Source organism: Scyliorhinus torazame, chromosome 14 (genome assembly GCF_047496885.1).
Source record: "Scyliorhinus torazame isolate Kashiwa2021f chromosome 14, sScyTor2.1, whole genome shotgun sequence".
Classification (NCBI taxonomy): Eukaryota; Metazoa; Chordata; class Chondrichthyes; order Carcharhiniformes; family Scyliorhinidae; genus Scyliorhinus; species Scyliorhinus torazame.
The window spans coordinates 74922154-74944001 of record NC_092720.1 but is presented as its reverse complement, the minus strand read 5'-3'; the positions used below and the strand labels follow the sequence as shown (position 1 = coordinate 74944001).

The following is a 21848-nucleotide window of genomic DNA, read 5'->3' as shown; positions in this document are numbered from 1 at the left end:
TGAAGAGTGGTGAAGTGGTAGTAGGAGTAATGGAGAAACTATCTTGGCCAGGAATACAGTTCATCTTGGGTAATGATACAACTGGATCGCAGGTGGGAGTGATGCCTACTGTAGTTGATAAGCCAGTGGAAAATCAGACAACTGAAGTGTTGAAGGGTGAATATCCTGGGATTTTTCCGGATTGTGTAGTAACAAGGTCTCAAAGTCACATGTTAAGACAAGGGGAGAAATCAAAGAGTGAAGGTGAGGTTGAAGGGCAATTATCAGAAACGATTTTTGATCAGGTGGTTGAAAAAGAACAAGAATAGGTGGAGGACAGGGTGGATAATTTTAGTTCAGGAAAATTGGCGGACTTACAACAGAAGTATGTAGAAATAAAACAGATGTATCAGAAAGCATACACGGAAGAGGAATCTGAGTGTATACCAGAGTGTTATTACCGTAAAAGTAATGTCTTGATGAGAAAATGGAGACCTTTACATATGCAGGCGGATGAAAAGTGGGCAGAAGTTCATCAAGTAGTATTGCCGGTAGGGTATAGAAAGGAGGTGTTGCGAGTTGCACATGAGGTACCATGGGAGGCCATTTGGGAATAAGGAAAACGCAAGCTAAAATCTAGAAACATTTTTATTGGCCTGGACTACATAAAGATATAGTTCAATTTTGTCAATCATGTCACACATGTCAAGTGATAGAGAAACCTCACGCAGTGATAAAACCAGCACCCTTAATACACATTCCAGCATTTGAGGAACCTTTTACAAGGGTCCTAATTGCGTAGGACCGCTTCCTAAAACAAAAAGTGGGAATCAATATCTTTTGGCGATAATGGATGTGTCTACTAGGTTTCCAGACGTCATTCCAGTACGTAATATCACAGCTAAAAAGATTGTGGAGGAGTTACTTAAATTCTTTACTAGATATGGACTACCCACAGAAATACAATCGGATCAAGGATCAAATTTTACCTCAAGGTTATTCAAAGAAGTTATGGATAGTTTAGGACTAAAACAATTTAAATCAACTGCGTACCATCCAGAATCGCAGGGAGTGTTAGAAAGGTGGCATCAGTCATTAAAGACAATGTTGAGGGCTTATTGTCAAGATTATCCATAGGATTGGGATAAAGGAATTCCATTTGTACTGTTTGCAATTAGGGATGCACCTAATGAGTCAACCAAATTCAGTCCTTTTGAACTAATTTTTGGTCATGAGGAAAGAGGACCACATAAATTGATTAAGGAAAAATTGGTGGGTGAGAAATCGGAAATTACATTATTGGATTACGTGTCAAATTTTAGGGTACGTTAAATAAGAGCAGGTGAATTGGCTAGACAACATTTAAAAGTTGCACAAAATGTGATGAACGGGTGGCGGACAAGAAATCCAAAGTTCATAGTTTTGCCATTGGAGATAAAGGTTTAGTGTTGTTACCAGTGGTAGGTGAACCTTTAAAAGCAAGGTTTTGTGGACCTTATCAAATTGAAAGGAAATTAAGTGAGGTGAATTATGTGGTAAAAACGCCAGATAGAAGGAAAACTCACCGAGTGTGTCATGTGAATATGCTTAAAGGGTACTTTGAAAGGGAAGGAGAGAAAAAGGAGGAGGTTTTAATGATTCTAACTCAAAGTGATGAACCAAATCCAGATGACTGTGAATTTGACATATCTCAAATTAAATTGGAAAATGAGGATGTTCTTAAAAATTGGGATAAATTGTTGAGATACCTTCCAGAGGAAAAACAAACTGACCTGAAAGAGTTATTGATATCACATGGGCAAATTTGTAGCGATAAATTGGGAAGTATTAAAATGGCTATACATGATGTAGATGTGGGAAATGCTGTTCCAATCAAACAACATTCATATAGACTTAACCTTTTAAAATTGGCACAGGTTAACAAAGAGATTGAGAGTATGCTTAAATATGGCATAATTGAAGTTGGTTGCAACCAATGGAGCTCACCCATAGTGATGGTACCTAAACTGGACCGTACCCAACGCTTGTGTGTGGACTATAGAAAGGTTAATGCAGTTACAAGAACGGACTCTTATCCTATCCCACGTTGAGAAAGTGGGACAATCAGCTTTTATTTCCAAACTGGATTTACTTAAAGGTTATTGGCAGGCACTTTTATCCGAAAGGGCAAAGGAGATTCCAGCTTTTGTGACTCCAGATGGTATATACCAATTCAAAGATATGCCATTTGGCATGAAAAACGCCCCAGCCACATTTCAACGGTTAACTAACTAAGTTGTTTCAGGATTACCCAATTGTCCGGTATACATAGACGATCTGGTAATTTTCAGCCAGACATGGAAAGAACATTTAAACCATCTGATGGAGTTATTCGATCCACTTCAGGAGGCGGGTTTGGTGATAAACCTAGCCAAAAGAGAATTTGGAAAAGCCCAAGTCACGTTCCTGGAGGAGTTTCCGATACCCTCGAGACGAAGAGAAATAATGCGATTTCTTGGCATGAGTGGATTTGATTGAACATTTGTGAAAAGTTTTGTAGCGTGGTTGCTCCACTGATAGACTTGCTGAAGAAACGCCAAAAATTTTGGTGGACAGCGGACTTTCAACAGGCATTTGACTGCCTGAAAGCTGTGATAACCAACGCTCCTGTGTTGGAGAATTACAAGGGACTCTGTGATCAGATTGAACTAAAGTATCTGACTTTAAAGAGACAGGCCGAGGCGCAGAGAAATGGATGGATCGTGCAGAGACCTTCTTGTTCAAAGAGACTGTCAATCGAGAAGGATCTCAGTTGGGGGAAGAACAAAAAAAAAAAAAATTGACTATATTATTATATCCGTTTGCGGGTGTTGTTTTTTTGAAACGAAAAAGTATATTTACTGTATGCATTTCTTAAATGATAGTGAAAAGGTGAAAAATGAAACCATCTTGAAGTTGATGGGGGTTTTTTTTTCCTGGGGGGTGGTGTCATGAGAATGTCACTTTAAGAAATGTTTGGCTGCTCATGTTACTGCAGTGATGTCAGAGTGTGGGTGGAGCTGAGCTCTGGCTCTGTTTTTTAGTTTCACTTTCAGAAAAGCTTGGGTGTGCCTGTGTCTTTTTGGTTTCGTTTTCAGTGTTGGAGCTGAGGCCAGACAAAGCAGGTGTACTGCTGTTTCTCTCGGTCATGAAAAGACTATCTCTTGATCATTTAGTGAATTCAGAATTATAAATGTTCTCAGCAGTGAATGTAAACCTGATGTGCTTCTGTTGAAAGGTGTTTCTTTTGTCTTCTGGATGTTGTTTGGGAAGTTATTAAGGATTACTTAGTGTATTCTTTGCGGGTTGTATTTGAATTGATGGTTGCTAAGATGTTCACTGTATGTTTTAAAAAGGTTAACTTGAGTTCATAGAATAAACATTGTTTTGCTTTAAAAAATACTTTTCCATTTCTGCTGTACAACACCTTTAGAGTGGGCCGTGTGCTCCCCATACCACAATCTAGTAAGAGTTGTGGGTCAGGTGAACTCCATGATACACTTTGGGGTTCTCTAAACCCTGGACCATAACACTACCTAATCCCACTCCCCTGCCTTATCCTCGTAAATTTGCACATTGAAAAAATAGATCCATCGAACCTGCCTCCACCACTCTCTCAGGAGGTTCATCCCAGACTCCAACCACCCGCTGGGTGAAAAACAATTCCTCACATCACTTTTATTTCTTCTGCCAATTATTTTGAATCTGTGTAAATCTCTGCCCTCTCGTTTTTAATACTCTCAAGTGGGAAGACGTTTCTCACCATTTATCCTGCCCATACCTCTCAGGATCTTGAATACTTTTATAAAGAATTCTTTGGCCTTCTTTGCTCCAAGGAAAACAGACCCAACCTCTCCAATCTCTCTTCATAGCTACAGTTCTTTATTCCTGGATTGTTGCGAATCTCATGTGTACTCTCTATAATGCCTTCTCATCATTCCTCAGCTATGGCGTGCAGTCTCCAAATGAAGCATCTTATACAAGTTCAACATAACCTCCTTAATCTTGTACTCAATGCCCCATTAATAGAGCCAAAGATATTACTTGCTTTATTAACTAATCTCTTAACATGCCCTGTCACCTTCAATGACTTATAGTCATTGAGGTCCCTCTGTTCCTGCACTTCTTTTAGAGTGTCTCCCTTTATTTTATCCTGTCTATCCATATTCTTCCTGCCAAAATGAATAAGCTCACACTTCTCTGCATTGATCTTCATCTGCCACTTATCCGCCCAATCCACCAACATGCCTGTGTCCTTCTGAAGTTCGAAACTATCCCCTTTATAGTTGACAATGTTTCTAATCTTCATATCATCTGCCAGACTGCCTGTATGGAGTTTCTCCCCATGTCTGCATGGGTTTCCTCCGGGTGCCCCGGTTTCCTTACTCAGTCCAAAAATGAGCAGATTAGATGGATTAGCCATGATAAATTGCCCCTTAGTATCTAAAAGGTTAGGCAGGGTTACTGGATTATGGGATAGGGTGGAGGCGTGAGCTTAAGTAGGGTGCTCTTTCTCAGGGCCAGTGCAGACTCGATGGGCTGAATGGTCTCCTTCTGCACTGCAAATTTTATGATTCTATTAAATTTTTTAATTATGCCCTGGAATCCACAGTCCGTGCCATCAATATATATTATCAGGAAGAGCAAGGGACCTGACACTGACCCTTGGGGAATTCCACTACACCCCTTCCTCAAATCCGAAAAATAAACATTTATCACCGCTTTGTTTCCTGCCTCTAAACCACTTTCTTATACAAGTGTTACTTTCCCTTTTATTCCATGAGTCAGAATTTTGTTCACAAGTTTGTTGTGACACTGTATCAAATGCATTTTTAACATCTATATACACCACATCAATGGTGTTGTTCTCATCACCTTCTCTATTATCTCCTCAAAAAACGCTACTACGTTAGTTGAACATGATTTTCCCTTAATGAATGCATGTTGACTTTCCTTAATTCTCCTGCACTTGTCTAACTATTGATTTTCCCCACCCTCGAAATATTGGGTGCGATCGTATGGCCTTGTCGCACCCAACTCTGTGACGCACAAGGCCGGTAAATTTCTGCTCGGTAGGCCTCATGGGATCAAACGAGATCTCGCAATCTGGATCTCGCCCTCACTGGGCAGGATTCAGATTTGCATATTAAAGTGAGCATTTAGTCGTGGGTGTGGGTCGAACGCCCATGCCTGGGAGACCTTGTCATGGCGCCGTTTAGCACAAATATGGGGCAGGCATAATGACACTTTGGGGGGGGGAGGGGGGGGAGGGGCGCTCTGGGCAGGGTGGCACCCTCACACCCCTGATGCCACCTGGCCACCTTGGCACTGCCACCCTTACAGTGCCACCCTGACACTGCCTGTGTCCAGGTGGCACTGGCATGAGCACTGCCAAGGTGCCAGGTCAGTAGTGGCATGGTGCCCCAGTGCCAATTTGCCCATGCCAGGGATCAGGCTCTCTTATTTGGTAAGTTCAGGGGGATCCGGAGACGGGGTTCAAGGGATCCTGGAGCTCATCAGTGCAAGAAATGAAGCTAAGTACAGCCTCACTGGAGCGTTCTGGGCTCTTTCTTTTTCGTTAAATCGTGCCTATAGTTTTCAGAAGTCTCCCTACCATTGAAGTCAAGCTAACTAGTCTGCAGTTGCCGGCTTTATCCTTGCACCCCTTTTTGACCAAGAGTATAACACCTGCAATCCTCTAGTCCACACTGCTGTGTTTAGTAAAGACTGGAAGAGTATCTAATGCAGAATTCATAAGAAACGTCTTTACCAGAGAGCTGAGAATGTGGAGTGCTTGAAGATAATAAGGAGAAGTGAGACAAGTATATGGAGGGAGAAGAGATTAGAGGATAGATTTAGAGGAGGAAAGATGTGACGACTCGACTGAAACATAAACACCAGCTTGAAGTGATTGGACTGAATGGCCATTTTCTGTGCTGTATGTCTTACGTAGTACTGTGTAATGTCCTTAAAAGTTACAATGGTCTCCATACAAGCTGCTCCTATTATAAAGCATTTCAGACCCTAACAGCTCTCTGCATAAACAAAACTCCCAAACCCATCTCTGCAAATAATTTTGAATTGTTGACCCTAGTTACTAACACCCACTCAGAGGGAAAAAAAAACTTTCTTTTTCATTCCATCAAAATCCTTCATAATTTTAAAAATCTCCAGTTTCTCCTTATCCATCCCTGCTCCAGGAGAAAAAGTCCTACTATATTGATGTCTAAATGCAGGTATTCTGAAATGATAAATACTTTTTAAGTAAACAATTAGACAACTTGCAGGAATATCTCGAAACAGAACAAGTTTAAGAAATCTTCACTTTTTATTACATTCATTGTGGTCTAAAATTTCAATCATAAATCAATCCAAACTGAGATGCCCTCTGCCAAGAATTCAAACAAAATCCCATTTTATAATTTTGCAACTTCTCAACCATGTTTTGCAAGTTCGAAGCTTTACCTGGTCAAGTTTATTTTCAGCAATATAGGGTTTAGTCCTGACTTGAAATTCGCTTTTTTTAATGTTACCCAGTTGTTATTCATACTCTAACAAAATACAATGACTTTCTGCATTTCTTACAAAATCCTTTTTGCTTCAAAAAGAAAAATGAAGATTGCATGCCACAGAGTAGTAGCATATGGCTGAACATTGAATTTTAGCTGGGCTCCCAGGCTCAGTGGGTCAAAGGCATCAAGCAGAAGTGATTCACTCGAGGGAGTGAGTCAGTCAATCTGTGCCACACTTACACAATTGCTAACAGATCTGAAAGCAGATTGCCTGCCAACTCAATCAACTAGAGAATATGCCCGACATAAAAAGACTTAAAAAGACAAAAAAAAAATGAGAGAATACATTTATTTTTGTTAATCATCAGCCCAACTGTTATTTTAAATATGTAACCAACACAAGTACTTGACAGGCAGCAGTTACAGGCAGCAGAGTTGCATGCAGCTTTCACAACTGTGCATCAATCGCAGCCCCCTCATGAATGAATTGACCAATTAATTGCTGGTTCGACAAATGTCACTGCTGGGACGGGATTACATATTTTAAACAGACCACCACACAATTGCTGACTATGCATGTCAGCCTGAATAGGGAGTGTTGGCCTTTACAGTTACTCTCAAGAGGTCAGCCAACTTGACACAACCCTGGGATCAAACTTGGGCATTTCTTAATCTTGTGAACAGCTATCGATTGAGTAACCTTTCTAATTAAGAGCGGCTGTATTAGAGTTACTGATGTTTTGTTTTTCCCCCATCATACAGTTACAGACACTATTCAGTGTCACCAAAGTCTGGTAGTATTTTCATCCCTTCGAGTTAACTTTAAATTGTCGAAATATAGCCATTGTCTAAATATAGCCAAATGGAATAGTGCTGCTCTGAGCTTCACATTCTCTTACATTTCAAGAAGTGGCCCGTTCATTTTGACAAAGACTGCTGACAGTGTAAGGAGGATTAGTAAACTATTTTTAACTTCAGGATCTATGTGGAGTCTGTCATGATATTTAAGTAAACATCATGGTACAAACATACATACATACTGATGGACAAATCAACGGACCAATCAACACACACACAATACCACAGCCAATCACAGGCAAAAGCATACATAGTACAAAACAGGGAACACGACACTTCCCGGGGATTCCAGCAGGAGACAGCTCAGGGCACAGAGCTCACAGCAAGCCACTCAGACATCCACCATGTGCTGAGTGCCACTCCAAGATAGTATTAGGAATAGGTCCACAGATTCTAGGGTTATGATCGAACCTCAGTAACCAGTTTACCACTGTAAATAAATGTTAGTAATAAAACTGAGTTGTACCATTCGCAACCGTGTTGGTTCGTCTGTGTAGCAGATTACCCAACACATAGTACCAGGGTAACTGTGGGACCTACCTACGAATCCTCTGGAATCTGCCATCCTCCGCCATGGACGCCACCAGCACACCGCAGCCGCTACAAGTCGCTGGAAACCTCGGCGTCAATTGAAAGCTGTTCAAACAGTGCTTCTAGCTCTTCCTGGAAGCCAACGAAAAGGAGAGCGCTTTGGACACCAGAAAGATCGCCATCCTCCTCGCCACGGCAGGTCAACACGCCATCCATGTCTACAACTCCCTGGTGTTCGCGGAAGGTGAGGACAAGATCAAGTACAAGACGGTCCTTCTCAAACTCGACCAACACTTCAACGTCGAGGTCAACGAGAGTTTCGAGAGGTATCTCTTCCAGCAGCGCCTGCAGGGTAAGGATGAGCCCCTTCAATCCTTCCTTACGCATCTCTGTATCCTCGCGCAGTCCTGCGGTTACGACACCACCTCCGATTCAATGATTCGGGACCAGATTGTTTTTGGGTCACCTCGGGCACCCTACGCCAGCAGCTCTTAAAAATAAAAGGCCTCACCCTAGCCTCCGCAATCGAAGCCCGTGTCCTTCATGAAAATGCGACTAGCCGCTACTCCCAATTTCAAGCGGCGAATCGGCGCGGCAGGGGTCCTACGCGGCCGTATCGGCGAGGCAGGCGTCCTACGAGGCCGAACCAGTCCAAGCGATCGAGTTCCTCCCGGCCCACGGCCCGAACGAGGGCGACCAGTTTGCACGCTTTTCGAGGCCTCCCGTGTTTGTGCGCGCCAAAAACGACGTTGACACAGAGCGACGTGATGTGCAGACGCGCTCGACGCAAGACCGAACTGCGCATGCGCGGTGGCGCACCGAACGCCATGACGTCACGACGTGCAGCAACTGCAGAGCCGCACATTTAAAGCGGCAATGTCCAGCAAGAAACCGACAATGCCTCCGCTGTGGCAAGATGGGCCATTATGCTGCCTGCTGTCGAGTAGCTCAACCTGCCAATGTTCCCCAATTCCGACAACCTAGCAGGGACGTGCGAACCATTCAGCCTCCTTACTATGAGTCGTGCCCAGGCGATATCCAGACCAGTGACACAGACGACCGGGACGCCTTCCATGTTGCGGTCATTGATGGGAACCGGATGTCTCCAGCCAGGACCCACCAGCCGTTGCAAGTGAACACTGTCAATCCGGGTGATGAATGGTGTGCCACCCTAACGCTCAACCGATCACCGATAACATTCCGTCTGGACACTGGCACCTCCGCCAACCTCATAGCATGGTCAGCCTTCTACGCCATGAAGGTCAGACCACCAATTCGGCCATCCCGTTGCAAGATGGTCGACTCCAATGGGAACGTTATCCCGGCTATGGGATCCTGCCAGCTCCAGGAGACACACAACACATACACGGCCACACTCTCATTCGAAATAGTCGGATCATCAAAGGACTCCCTGCTAGGCGCACAGGCATGCAAGATTCTCCACCTCGTGCAACGAGTCCACGCTCTGTCTCCAGAAGGCACATCGGACTTCCCGGATGCAGAATTCAGGGCACAGCTCCAATTGCTCCTCGCCCACAACCAGGAGGCATTCGAAGGCATGGGAACACGGCCCTACACCTACAAAATCCGGCTCAAACCGGACGCCACCCCGTTCATTCATGCACCTCGCAGGGTCCCAGCGCCTCTCAAAGACCGCCTCAAGCAGCAGCTGCAGGATCTCCAGGACCAAGGGGTGCTATCCCGGGTTACGGAGCCCACGCCATGGGTCAGCTCCATGGTGTGTGTTAAGAAGCCCTCCGGCGAGCTCCGGATCTGCATTGATCCAAAAGACCTCAATAACAACATAATGAGGGAACACTACCCCATACCGAAATGGGAAGAGATCACAAGCGAAATGGCTCGGGCTAAAATCTTCACAAAACTGGATGCCTCGAAGGGTTTTTGGCAGATCCAACTGGATCAGTCCAGCCGAAAGCTGTGCACCTTCAACACCCCTTTCGGCAGGTTCTGCTATAACAGAATGCCATTTGGCATCATCTCGGCATCCGAGGCCTTTCACAGGATCATGGAGCAGATGATGGAGGGCATCGAAGGGGTGCGCATCTACGTGGACGATGTCATCATCTGGTCCACCACACCACAGGAGCACATCAATCGTCTCCAGCGCGTCTTTGCGCGCATCCGGGAAAACGGCCTGCGCCTCAACCGAGCCAAATGTTCTTTCGGCCAAACCGAGCTGAAGTTCCTGGGGGACCACATTTCCCGGTCAGGGGTCCGTCCAAATGCAGACAAGGTGAGCGCCATTACAGCCATGCCGCAGCCGGCAGACAAGAAAGCAGTGTTACGCTTCCTAGGCATGGTCAACTTCCTGGGGAAGTTCATTCCCAACCTTGCCTCCCACACGGCGGCTCTGCGCCACCTCGTTAAGAAGTCCACGGAGTTCCAGTGGCTGCCCACACACCAGAAGGAATGGGAGGAGCTCAAAATTAAGCTCACCACAGCCCCGGTATTGGTGTTTTTCGACACATCTCGTGACACTAAAATTTCGAGTGATGCCAGCCAGTCCGGCATTGGGGCGGTACTCCTACAGCGAGATGACACTGCGTCATGGGCCCCGGTCACCTATGATTTGCGGGCCATGACCCCCACAGAACAGCGCTATGTGCAGATCGAAAAGGAGTGCCTGCGTTTGCTGACCCGGAATAGACAAGTTCCATGACTACGTGTATGGTCTCCCCCAGTTTACCGTTGAGACTGACCATCGCCCCCTGGTCAGCATCATTAATAAGGACCTCAACAAGATGACCCCTCGCCTCCAGCACATCCTACTTAAACTCAGGAGGTATGACTTCCAACTGGGCTACACCCCGGGAAAGAACCTTATCATTGCGGGTGCCCTATCTAGAGCAGTGAGCATGCCACCCGATTCGGAGGGGTTCGCCTGTCAGGTCGAAGCGCAGGTGGCCTTCACATCGGCAAATCTGCCAGCTGACAGTCTGGCCCGTATTCGCCGGGAGACGGCGGCTGACCCCCTTCTACAACGGGTGATGCGCCACATGACGGGAGGGTGGCTCAAAGGACAGTGCCCGCAGTTCTACAATGTCCAAAACGACTTGGCCGTCATTGATGGTGGCCTCCTAACGCTGGACCGGATTGTGATTCTGCACAGCATGCACAAGCTGGTCCTCGACCAACTACACAAAGGCCATCTGGGGGTCGAGAAGTGCAGACGGAGGGCCCGAGAGGCGGTATACAGGCCGGGCATCAGTGATGACATTGCCAATATGGTGCTCAACTGCCCCACCTGCCAAAGGTTTCAACCGGCGCAACCTCCTGAGGCGGTCCAGCCCCATGAGCTGGTGACGTCCACCTGGGCGAAGGTGGGTGTGGACCTTTTTCACGCGCTTGGCAGGGTCTATGTAATCGTCATTGATTACTTTTCAAACTATCCAGAGGTCATACGCCTGCACGATTTGACATCGTCCACTGTCATAAGGGCCTGCAAAGACACCTTCGCTTGCCACGGCATTCTGATTACTATCATGTCGGACAATGGGCCCTGTTTTGCCAGCCAGGAATGGTCGTGCTTTGCTTCTTCGTATGGCTTCACACACATGACGTCCAGCCCTCTGCATCCCCAGTCCAATGGAAAGGCGGAGAAGGGCGTTCACATCGTCAAGCGGCTCCTCTGCAAGGCTGCTGCTGCTGAATCGTATATCTGCCTAGCCCTGACCTATCGCTCGACCCCACTAGCAACTGGCCTCTCACCAGCCCAGCTGTTGATGGGTCACGCCCTCAGGACCACTGTGCCGTCCATTCTGGTACCCACAACCAACCATGCTACGGTACTACACAGAATGCAACAGCAGCGCGTTCGCCAGAAGAATGCATATGACACACGGGCAACTGATCTTCCCGCCCTGGCGCCTGGAGATGACGTCCGCATCCACCTACCAGAAGTTGGCTGGTCAGCACTTGCCGAAGTTCTCCGACGCGTGGCTCCCCGCTCGTTCCTGGTTCGCATGCCTAATGGATCCATTCGTAGGCGCAATCGTCGGGCTCTTCGCCTACTTCCACGCTCGCTACGGGAACTTACTCCGGCACCACGCCCTCCTGTTGTTCCTGATATCGACTTCGTGGAGCTTCCTGCCACCATGCCCCTTCCATCGTCGCCCGTGGCCAGGCCCATTCCTCAGCCGGTGGATCCAGACCCACTCTTGAGGCGGTCAACCTGAATTCGTCACCCACCTACCAGACTGGACTTATGAGCCTGTTTGTACATTGAACTCATAATACCACTGTGTTAATATGTTTCTGTTCTTCCTTGTCGTTACAGGAGTTTGTTTTGTCGTTCAACATTTCCCCGTTCTTTGTTTATGGTACAACCTCGTTGTTATGTCGCACCCGACATCGCCCTTTGTATATAGTTTAGCCCCATGTACATGCTGTAGATATTGCGCACACACACACATTCAGCTGCACTCAGTACACATCTCTATTTATAACCACATAGGCACATGTTCTTGTAAAAAAGGGGGATGTCATGATATTCAGGTAAACATCATGGTACAAACATACATACATACTGATGGACAGATCAACGGACCAATCAACACACACACAACACCACAGCCAATCACAGGCAACAGCATACACAGTACAAAACAGGGAACACGACACTTCCCGGGGATTCCAGCAGGAGACAGCTCAGGGCACAGAGCTCACAGCAAGCCACTCAGACATCCACCATGTGCTGAGTGCCACTCCAAGATAGTATGGGGAATAGGTCCACAGATTCTAGGGTTATGATCGAACCTCAGTAACCAGTTTACCACTGTAAATAAATGTTAGTAATAAAATTGAGTTGTACCATTTGCAACCGTGTTGGTTCATCTGTGTAGCAGAGTACCCAACACATCAGAGTCCTATGCAGAAGACTAGTGGAGTTCAATACAGACAAGGAGGCCAAAATCTCCTTTATGTACATGAAATAAGCTTGGGAAGTTTCAAATCAACTCATAGGTAGCTACAGGCCACAACTCACGGTCCATAACCACCACTACTACACCTTCAAGAGTGGCCAAAGCTGTATCTCGTAATAGCCTCCCCAAACAGGCGCCGGAATGTGGCGACTAGGGGCGTTTCACAATAACTTCATTTGAAGCCTACTTGTGACAATAAGCGATTTTCATTTTCATTTAATTTCATTCATTTCATCAAATACAGAAATTCACACTTCTAAGGTAGGATTAGGGCACTTTATATGAGGTGGGGGTTGGGGGGTTAGTAGTTTAAATATTAAATCCTAAGTGCCATGGAATCTACAACATTTATTCCATAATATCAGAGAAATTGAAAACAGTTCAGCACAAGTACACTTGCAAATACACTATGTTGCTAACAAGCATGCTTAGCCTTCATGTGGCAAGAAAAGTCAGCAGCTGGAACAGTAATTTTAATTTGCTGTCAGCAGCACAGTTTCTTCCACAGATCCAGGAAAATCAATTGTTTAGATAGAAATAGGGCACCTCCAAAACAAACCAAGCCATTTCATTTAACCTCACAATTATGGTGCCAAATTGAGGTCTTAATGATAAAATATCTTTATTACGTATCAGGATATGCTACATCGGACCTACGAGTAATGAAAGCAATTTTGGAGAGAAGTTAAAAATTCCATTACACAGTAAAATTATACCTCACTTGTAAATGTCAAGATTCATTACAGTTTCAGGAAAAGTATGGTCTAAACATGCATATATAGACAAATATGTCACGCACAGATTATACATACCATTATAGGATATAGTTTTGTGTATAAGCAGGCTTGGGGTAGGAGGATCAAAAGGGTGCATCTGCTCCCCTTCCTGTTCCCCACCTTTTCCTCCAATTTGCACCCTCAAGCCCTTTTATCCCACCTCTTTTCCCTCTTGCCACCCTTTTCTGCTCTCCATCCATTCTTCGCCTCCCTCCTATCCTAGTCCTGTAGCTTCAACACTAACATCTCAATCAAGTCTAAGGACTGATGTGGAGATGCCGGCGTTGGACTGGGGTGAGCACAGTACGAAGTCTTACAACACCAGGTTAAAGTCCAACAGGTTTGTTTTGATGTCACTAGCTTTCGGAGCGCTGCTCCTTCCTCAGGTGAATGAAGAGGTCTGTTCCAGAAACACAGATATAGACAAATTCAAAGATGCCAAACAATGCTTGGAATGCGAGCATTAGCAGGTGATTAAATCTTTACAGATCCAGAGATGGAGTAACCCCAGGTTAAAGAGGTGTGAATTGTACCAAGCCAGGACAGTTGGTAGGATTTCGCAGGCCAGATGGTGGGGGATGAATGTAATGCGACATGAATCCCAGGTCCCGGTTGAGGCCGCACTCATGTGTGCGGAACTTGGCTATAAGTTTTTGCTCGGCGATTCTGCGTTGTCGCGGGTCCTGAAGGCCGCCTTGGAGAACGCTTACCCGGAGATCAGAGGCTGAATGCCCTTAACTGCTGAAGTGTTCCCCGACTGGAAGGGAACATTCCTGCCTGGTGATTGTTGCGCGATGTCCGTTCATTCGTTGTCGCAGCGTCTGCATGGTCTCGCCAATGTACCACGCTTCGGGACATCCTTTCCTGCAGCGTATGAGGTAGACAACGTTGGCCGAGTCGCACGAGTATGTACCGCGTACCTGGTGGGTGGTGTTCTCACGTGTAATAGTGGTATCCATGTCGATGATCTGGCACGTCTTGCAGAGATTGCCATGACAGGGTTGTGTGGTGTCGTGGTCACTGTTCTGAAGACTGGGTAGTTTGCTGCAAACAATGGTTCGTTTGAGGTTGCGCGGTTGTTTGAAGGCAAGTAGTGGGGGTGTGGGGATGACCTTGGCAAGATGTTCATCGTCATCAATGACATGTTGAAGGCTGTGAAGAAGATGACGTAGTTTCTCCGCTCCGGGGAAGTACTGGACGACGAAGGGTATTCTGTCGGTTGTGTCCCATGTTTGTCTTCTGAGGAGGTCGGTCCGGTTTTTCGCTGTGGCGCGTTGGAACTGTCGATCGATGAGTCGAGTGCCATATCCCGTTCGTACGAGGGCATCTTTCAACGTCTGTAGATGTCTGTTACGCTCCTCCTCGTCTGAGCAGATCCTGTGTATACGGAGCGCTTGTCCATAGGGGATGGCTTCTTTAATGTGTTTAGGGTGGAAGCTGGAGAAGTGGAGCATCATGAGGTTATCCGTGGGTTTGCGGTAAAGCGAAGTGCTGAGGTGACCATCCTTGATGGAGACGAGTGTGTCCAAGAATGCAACTGATTTTGGAGAGTAGTCCATGGTGAGTCTGATGGTTGGATGGAACTTATTAATGTCATCGTGTAGTCGTTTCAGTGATTCTTCGCCGTGGGTCCAAAGTCTAAGGACTGGTATTGCTGTGTATTGTAGGCAGGGTGTGAGGTAACCTAATAATGCTCCCTGCTGCTCTGGGTCGTGCTGCTCTGGGAACTGTAGGACGCAGAGGGGAAGTGGCTGTGGTAACACCATTGGGAGATGACCAAGGCGGTTGCCAAGGACTACAACTCCCGGCATGTCTGGGGCTCAAATGCAAAGAGTGGCAATGGGGAGAAGAGGACAGGGGGGCCGACCATGCATGAAAGATGGCTTCAAAGCTTTTTTTTTTTAAAAAACAAAAACCCAAATACAGGACCGGGATTTAGGTGCGAAAACACTGACCAGGTGATCGAGTTTTTGGCAATGTGAAAAGTCAGGCCACGTGAACAGTTTTTAATCTGGAGCTGAGGAGGCAGAAAGAGGCAGAAAGGTAAGCCCATGATTAGTGGTATTCTGTTCAGAGCAGCTGGAGAGGTGGAATTGTGCCAGTAATTAGCAAGCACGCACAAAGACAGCAGTTCATTACGGAGTGCAGCTAGTCAGACAGTGGGAACTTGAGAATTGGATGAGTGAGGGAATTTGGGACGCGAGAGAAGACAGAAACAGATAAGTGCTTGTTAGGTGAGTATTTTGATCATTTATCATTCAAACCTTGTGTAACGTATTAACAATTGTAAAATTTAATTTGTGGCAGTAGTACGGTTTACTAGCGGTAGTAAAACTATTTGGGAGGATAGGGTTTATTCATTATAAATTAATAATAAATTAATTAACACACAAAAAAAATCTTAGGGCAGGTTATGTGTTGTAACTGAAGAATGTGAGTTCCCAGACATCAGTGTGATCCAGGGCAAACATGCTCCTAGTAAGTGTTAGCAACTTGAGGAGCTGAGCTCAGAGTCACTGAGCTAGAGGCCAATCTGCATACACTGCAATGCATCAGGGAGAGGGAAAGGTTACCTGGACACTGTTCCAGGAGACGGTCACACCCCAAGGTTAGGCTCTTCTGATTTGGCCAGTGATCAGGGACAGGAGGGTGTGACTGCAAGCGAGAGAATTGAGAAGGTAGAAGTAGAGGATCCCCAGCCCTTGTAATGGTCCAATAGGTCTGATGTTCTTACAGCTTGTGTGAATAAAGCTGCAGGGCGGATGCGCGAACTGCCCATGTTGTCGACCAGGGTTCGGGACATCATCTTGGTTGAGAGGAACTTGCAGTGGGACGAGGATCCAATTGCCGTGGTCCACATTGGTATCAACCACATATATGGGACTAGAAAAGAGGTCCTGCCTAAGAATTGATTAGCTGGGGCCTAAATTAAAAAGCATAACCTCAACAGTAATAATCTCTGGATTATTCCCTGAGTCACAAGCAAATTGCATAGGATAAATAAGATTAGAGAGCTGAATGCGTGGCTCAAAGATTGGTGTGGAAGAAATATGAATCGATTCACGAGGCACTGGCATCAGTACCGGGGCAAGTGGGAGATGTAACGTGAGATAGGCTTCACCTGAACAAGACTGGGATCAGGGTTCTGGCGAGTTGTATTACTAGGGTGTTAAACAAAATAATGGGGATGGGATCGCGTGACGTCAGATATGTAGCAAGAGGACATGTAGAAAATCAAAGGGGAACAATGAGGTACTAGAGCAGGGTTGCAATTTTGGTTAGGATAACCAGAGTGTGTCAGGAAGGGACAGAGAGTACAAACTTAAGAATACATGAGCAGATACGGTCAGATTGCAGAAATGGTAAAAAGGCAGAGTTAAAGGCTCTGTATCTGAAAGTATGCAACGTTCATAACAAAATAGATGAATTGTTAGCATAGAAATAAATAAATACATAAATCCATGACAGCCATCACAGAGACATGGGGTGGGATTCTCCGAGCCCATGCGAGGTCGGCGAATCGGCGGGGTGGGGGGGGGGGGGGGGGGGGGGCACTCAAATCCTGCCACGACACTCCCACGCCGGGCGCCCATCGAGTTCCACCGGCGTCGTTTGCGTATGGTCCTACCCGCCGGGACCTCGGCGTTCTGGCTGCGGGGGCCGTCCTGGTGACCCCGGGGGGGGGGGGGGGGGGGGGCTCCATGGTGGCCAGGCCCGCGATCGGGGGGTAACCGATCCGCGGGTGCGCTAATTCCGGGGGGGGCCTATGTTCCTCCGCGCCGGGCCCCTGTAGGGTTCCGCCATGCTGCCCGCGGGCCAGCGCAGATATGGCCGTGGCGCACATGCGCGGACCCGCGCCGGGCCAGCTTTCAGCGCCGGAGCAGGGCACAGCACTCGGGCGCCGTTCTAGCCCCCGAGGATGGAGAGAATGACTGGGCCTGGAGGCCCGTTGACGCCGGCGTCGCTCGCGCCGGCTTTGACGCCGGCATCAACACTTGGCCGGAATTTCGGAGAATCCCAGTCATGGTTGCAGAGTAAACAATGCTGGGACCTGCATATTGAAAGGCATTTGACATTTAAAAAATATAGGAAGCTAGGAAAAGATGATGAATTAGCTCTGATAATTAAAGGTGCCATTAGTACACTAGTGAGAGATGATGCTAGCTCAAAAGAGCAAGATGCATAATCAGTTTGGGGAGAGATAAAAAATAGTAAAGATATGAGTCACTTATGGAAGCAGTTTATAGGCCCTCTAACAGTAGTTAGACTGAGGGACAGAGAAAATAGGATGAAATAAATGGTACCACAATAATCACGGCTGACTTTAAAATACATGTAGATTAGATGTAAATCAGATTGGCAACGGTAGCCTGGCAGATGAGTTCATGGAGTATTTGCAGGACAATTTTCTTAAGAGCTATACATTCTAGAGCCAAGCAGGGAGCAGGCTGTTCAAGACTTGATAATGAGATATCAGGCAGGATTAATCAATAACCTTATGGAAAAGGAGCCTTTAGATTAAAGTGATCATAACATGTTGAATTTCATGTTCCGTTTGAAGGGATGAAGTGTGAGTCTAAGATGAGCATTTTAAACCTGAATAAAGGTAATTTGAAAGCAGTGTCAGCTAAAATTAACTAGGAAACCAGATTAAAAGGTAGGACCGTGTAAATGCAATGGCAGACTTTTAAGGGTATATTCAATAACTCTCAGCAAAGATTTATCACAGTTAAAAGAAAGCTGAGAAGGATGCACCAGCCATGGCTGAATGAATAAGTCAAAAGATTGCACCAAATCGAAAGAAACACTGTACACATTTGCAAGGATTGCAAGTACGTTACCTGGTTCAAATTTGACTAATCTTCTAGCAATGACTAAACAAAACCAAAGAGGAAGAAATGGAGTATGAGAGAAAGCTAACTGGTAATACAAGAACAGATAAGGGTTTCTACAGATATTTAAATAGGAAAAAAGTAATTAAAGCTAGTTGCCTCTAGAGAGAGTCTGGGGAATTGATAATAGAAAACAAGGACATGGCAGAGGCATTGAACAGGTATGTTGTGTCTGTCTTCACTGTAGAAAACTTGGAAAACTTCCTAAAAATAACAGTGAACGGGAGGGAAGAACCTAAAACAATCGCCATCACAGGGGCCAGCAGGGGCTGTTTAGCACAGGGCTAAATCGCTGGCTTTGAAAGCAGACCCAGGCAGGCCAGCAGCATGGTTCAATTTCCGTAACAGCCTCCCCGAGCAGGTGCCGGAATGTGGCGATTTCATAGTAACTTCATTTGAAGCCTACTTGTGACAATAAGCGATTTTCATTTCATTTCATTTCACCAGGGAAACGGTGCTAGGAAAACTATTAGAACTGAAGGATGACAAGTCCCCAGGACCAGATGGCCTGCATCCTTGGGTCTTAAAAGAAGTGACTGCGGAGATAGTACAGTAAACCAGTTTTAAGTGTTCCCTTTTAAAGTGGTTTCATTTTAAAGGGCTTCTTTTAAATGTTTTGAGTTCCATTTGATGTGCAGTATTCCGTGTTTTACCAGATGGGAATAGTGTGATGACTCATGCCCCGATGTGATGATATTGTCATTTGTGATTGTGAGTGGAGTCTGGCTTGAGATCATGCCATTCTGTCCATTCTATACATTCATAGAATCATAGTATTATAGAATTTACAGTGCAGAAGGAGGCCATTCGGCCCATCGGGTCTGCACCAGCCCTTGGAAAGAGCACCCTACCGAAGCCCATACCTCCACCCTATCCCTACACATCCACCCTATCCCCATAACCCAACCTAACCTTTTTTGGACATGGCAATTTAGCATAGTCAATCCACCTAACCTGCACATCTTTGGTCTGTGGGAGGAAACCGGAGCACCAGGAGGAAACCCACGGAAACACGGGTGGAACGTGCAGACTCCACACAAACAGTGACCCAAGCCGGGAATTGAACCTGGGACCCTTTAGCTGTGAAGTAACTGTGCTAACCACTATGCTACTGTGCTGCCCATTCGAGGAATTCTAAGAACATTGGGGGGGGGGTTGCAGCATTTTCAGGTACCCCCATGCTGAACTGAACTAAATTCATTTTTTAACTTTTCATTTTACTGTACCCTATACTAGGTACTTTGCTACTTTATTTTATTGAAAGAATTCTTCCCTGCACTGTAGAATATTGTAACTTCCAGTACAAATACTGTAAACTTTGTTTTTCAAATTTATCTGCTGTTTGTATGGTACTTGCTATCCCCAAAGATCTGCTGTGGACTCGTTTTTTAAAGAAGGTTCTGCTGTACAGGTGCACTGCACAATATCTGTGTTTGCTGAATCTGGCATAATCTACAGGCTTTTGGATTTTTCTTGGAGCACCATCAAACTAAGAGACACCTGGAACTGTTGAGTCTTTCCATGCTCTCCATGATGCAGCTTCTAGACTGACTCACCCTGCCAGCACATGAAGGTGTAAGACTTTTTGAGTACTTGCTTGATTTTGTGGGCATTAGCATGGATTGGTCCCACCATTGTAGGCAATAGTCCTGTGTGTTCTCCTGTGTTAAACCATTTTAAAATGTCTAATTTCCCAGCTAGGGTGATGGGTTTTTCTTGATTTCTTGGCAGCAGCAGACTCACCACCACCATTTGCTGGGCATTTCTGGTTCATGGTCATGAAGAATTTAAAATAGACTGCTTCATAATAAGGAAGAGAGGGCCAGAGACACAAACAGGCCAGGATCTCACAACTAAATCTGCTGGAGAGAGCTGATCAGGAGAATCCACAGCAGTTCAAAGCAGTGCTGGTGTGAGCTGCTCAGGAGAATCCACAGCACAACAAAGCAATGGTGGTGTGAGCTGCTCAGGAGAATCCACAGCAGGACAAAGCAGTGCTGATGTGAGCTCCAGGACCTCTGGTGAACAGCTCATTAAGAAGCTGAAATCAAGAACAAAGCAATAAGAAAGATGATTACTTGAGGTATGGTTTTATTAATTGTGCCAATGCAAATTAGGATGCACAGCCCATGTGTGTTATGTGCAGGGAAGTACTGGCAAATGAAAGTTCAAAACATCAACGACATTTCAAGACTAAGCATGGCGAGTTCAAGGATAAGCTTCTCGGTTTATTTCAAAGGATGAAGCGAGAACTTTAAGTCCATAGCAGGAATGTAACACTGAATGACAAAGCAGGTGAAATCATGAGGACCAAGCAGGCTCACCTGTTGCATTAAAGGCAAGAGAAAATGGTGGGGCATGCAGGTCGGGCCGCGTGGGGCATGCAGTTCAGCCCGCGTGGGGCACGCGGGTCGGCCCGCATGGTCGGCCCGCACGGTCGGCCGGTTGATAAAAGTTGGTCCCGGGGGAAAAAAAGTTTGAAAACACTGCCTTACAGAATGAATAGGGTGAGAATTTGTGTGCCTTTATTCTCTAGGTAACTGGAATACAAATTTTGTCTTATAACAAAAAGATTACTGAACCCTAATCGGACTGCAACAAAAATACTCACAAATTTCAGCTCAGTGATGTATAACCATGCCAAAAATACACTACAATTTAGTGAACACTTCAGGTGCATAAAATGTAATAAGGAAGTGGCTCCAGAAACTTATCCATATCCAGTAAACTGAAAGAGCTGGAAAAAAAAGTTGCCACGTAATGTAAGAATCCAATGTCTTCCAGTCATAACAAAATCCGGAGCCTGCCTTGGCCAGAACTCAAGTTGAAGAGCCAGAAGACAAGAGTTCAATATTTCTCCACTGGAATTCCAGTCTCTTTTTAAATTTATTACCTCCAGACTTCTATTCCAATGTGCTCATAGCCATCTTGCATCTTGATAAAACCTCAACTCATTCAAAGTTCCGATATCCATATCCTAACTCACACCAAGTCCTGTTCATCCATCTCCTCTCTAATAACTGGCATCACTGGCTCCTGGTCCAGCAACATCTCAACTTCATAATTCTCATCCTTACTTTCAAATCCCCCCCCACCCCCACTGCACTCCTTCAATTCAGCCTCTTGTGCATCCCCGATTTTAATCATTCACCACTGGCAACTATGCCTTCAGTTGCCTAAGCCCCCAAATCTGGAATCCTCTCCCCAAACCTCTCTGCCTCCCTACGATCCCTCTAAGGTGATCTTTAAAATATACCTCTTTAATCAAGCTGCTGATTGCCTGCCATAATATCTTATTTTATTTAATAGAAGCATCATGGAATGTTTTAATATGTTTAC

The 21848-nt window shown here is 45.8% G+C and overlaps 1 protein-coding gene across 4 annotated transcripts in view; it reads right to left on the bottom strand.

Annotated features, from left to right (window-relative positions):
- tbl1xr1a (TBL1X/Y related 1a) overlaps positions 1–21848 on the bottom strand; it is a 304123-nt gene that overhangs the window by 55851 nt on the left and 226424 nt on the right. The gene's annotated exons all lie outside the window — the stretch shown is intronic.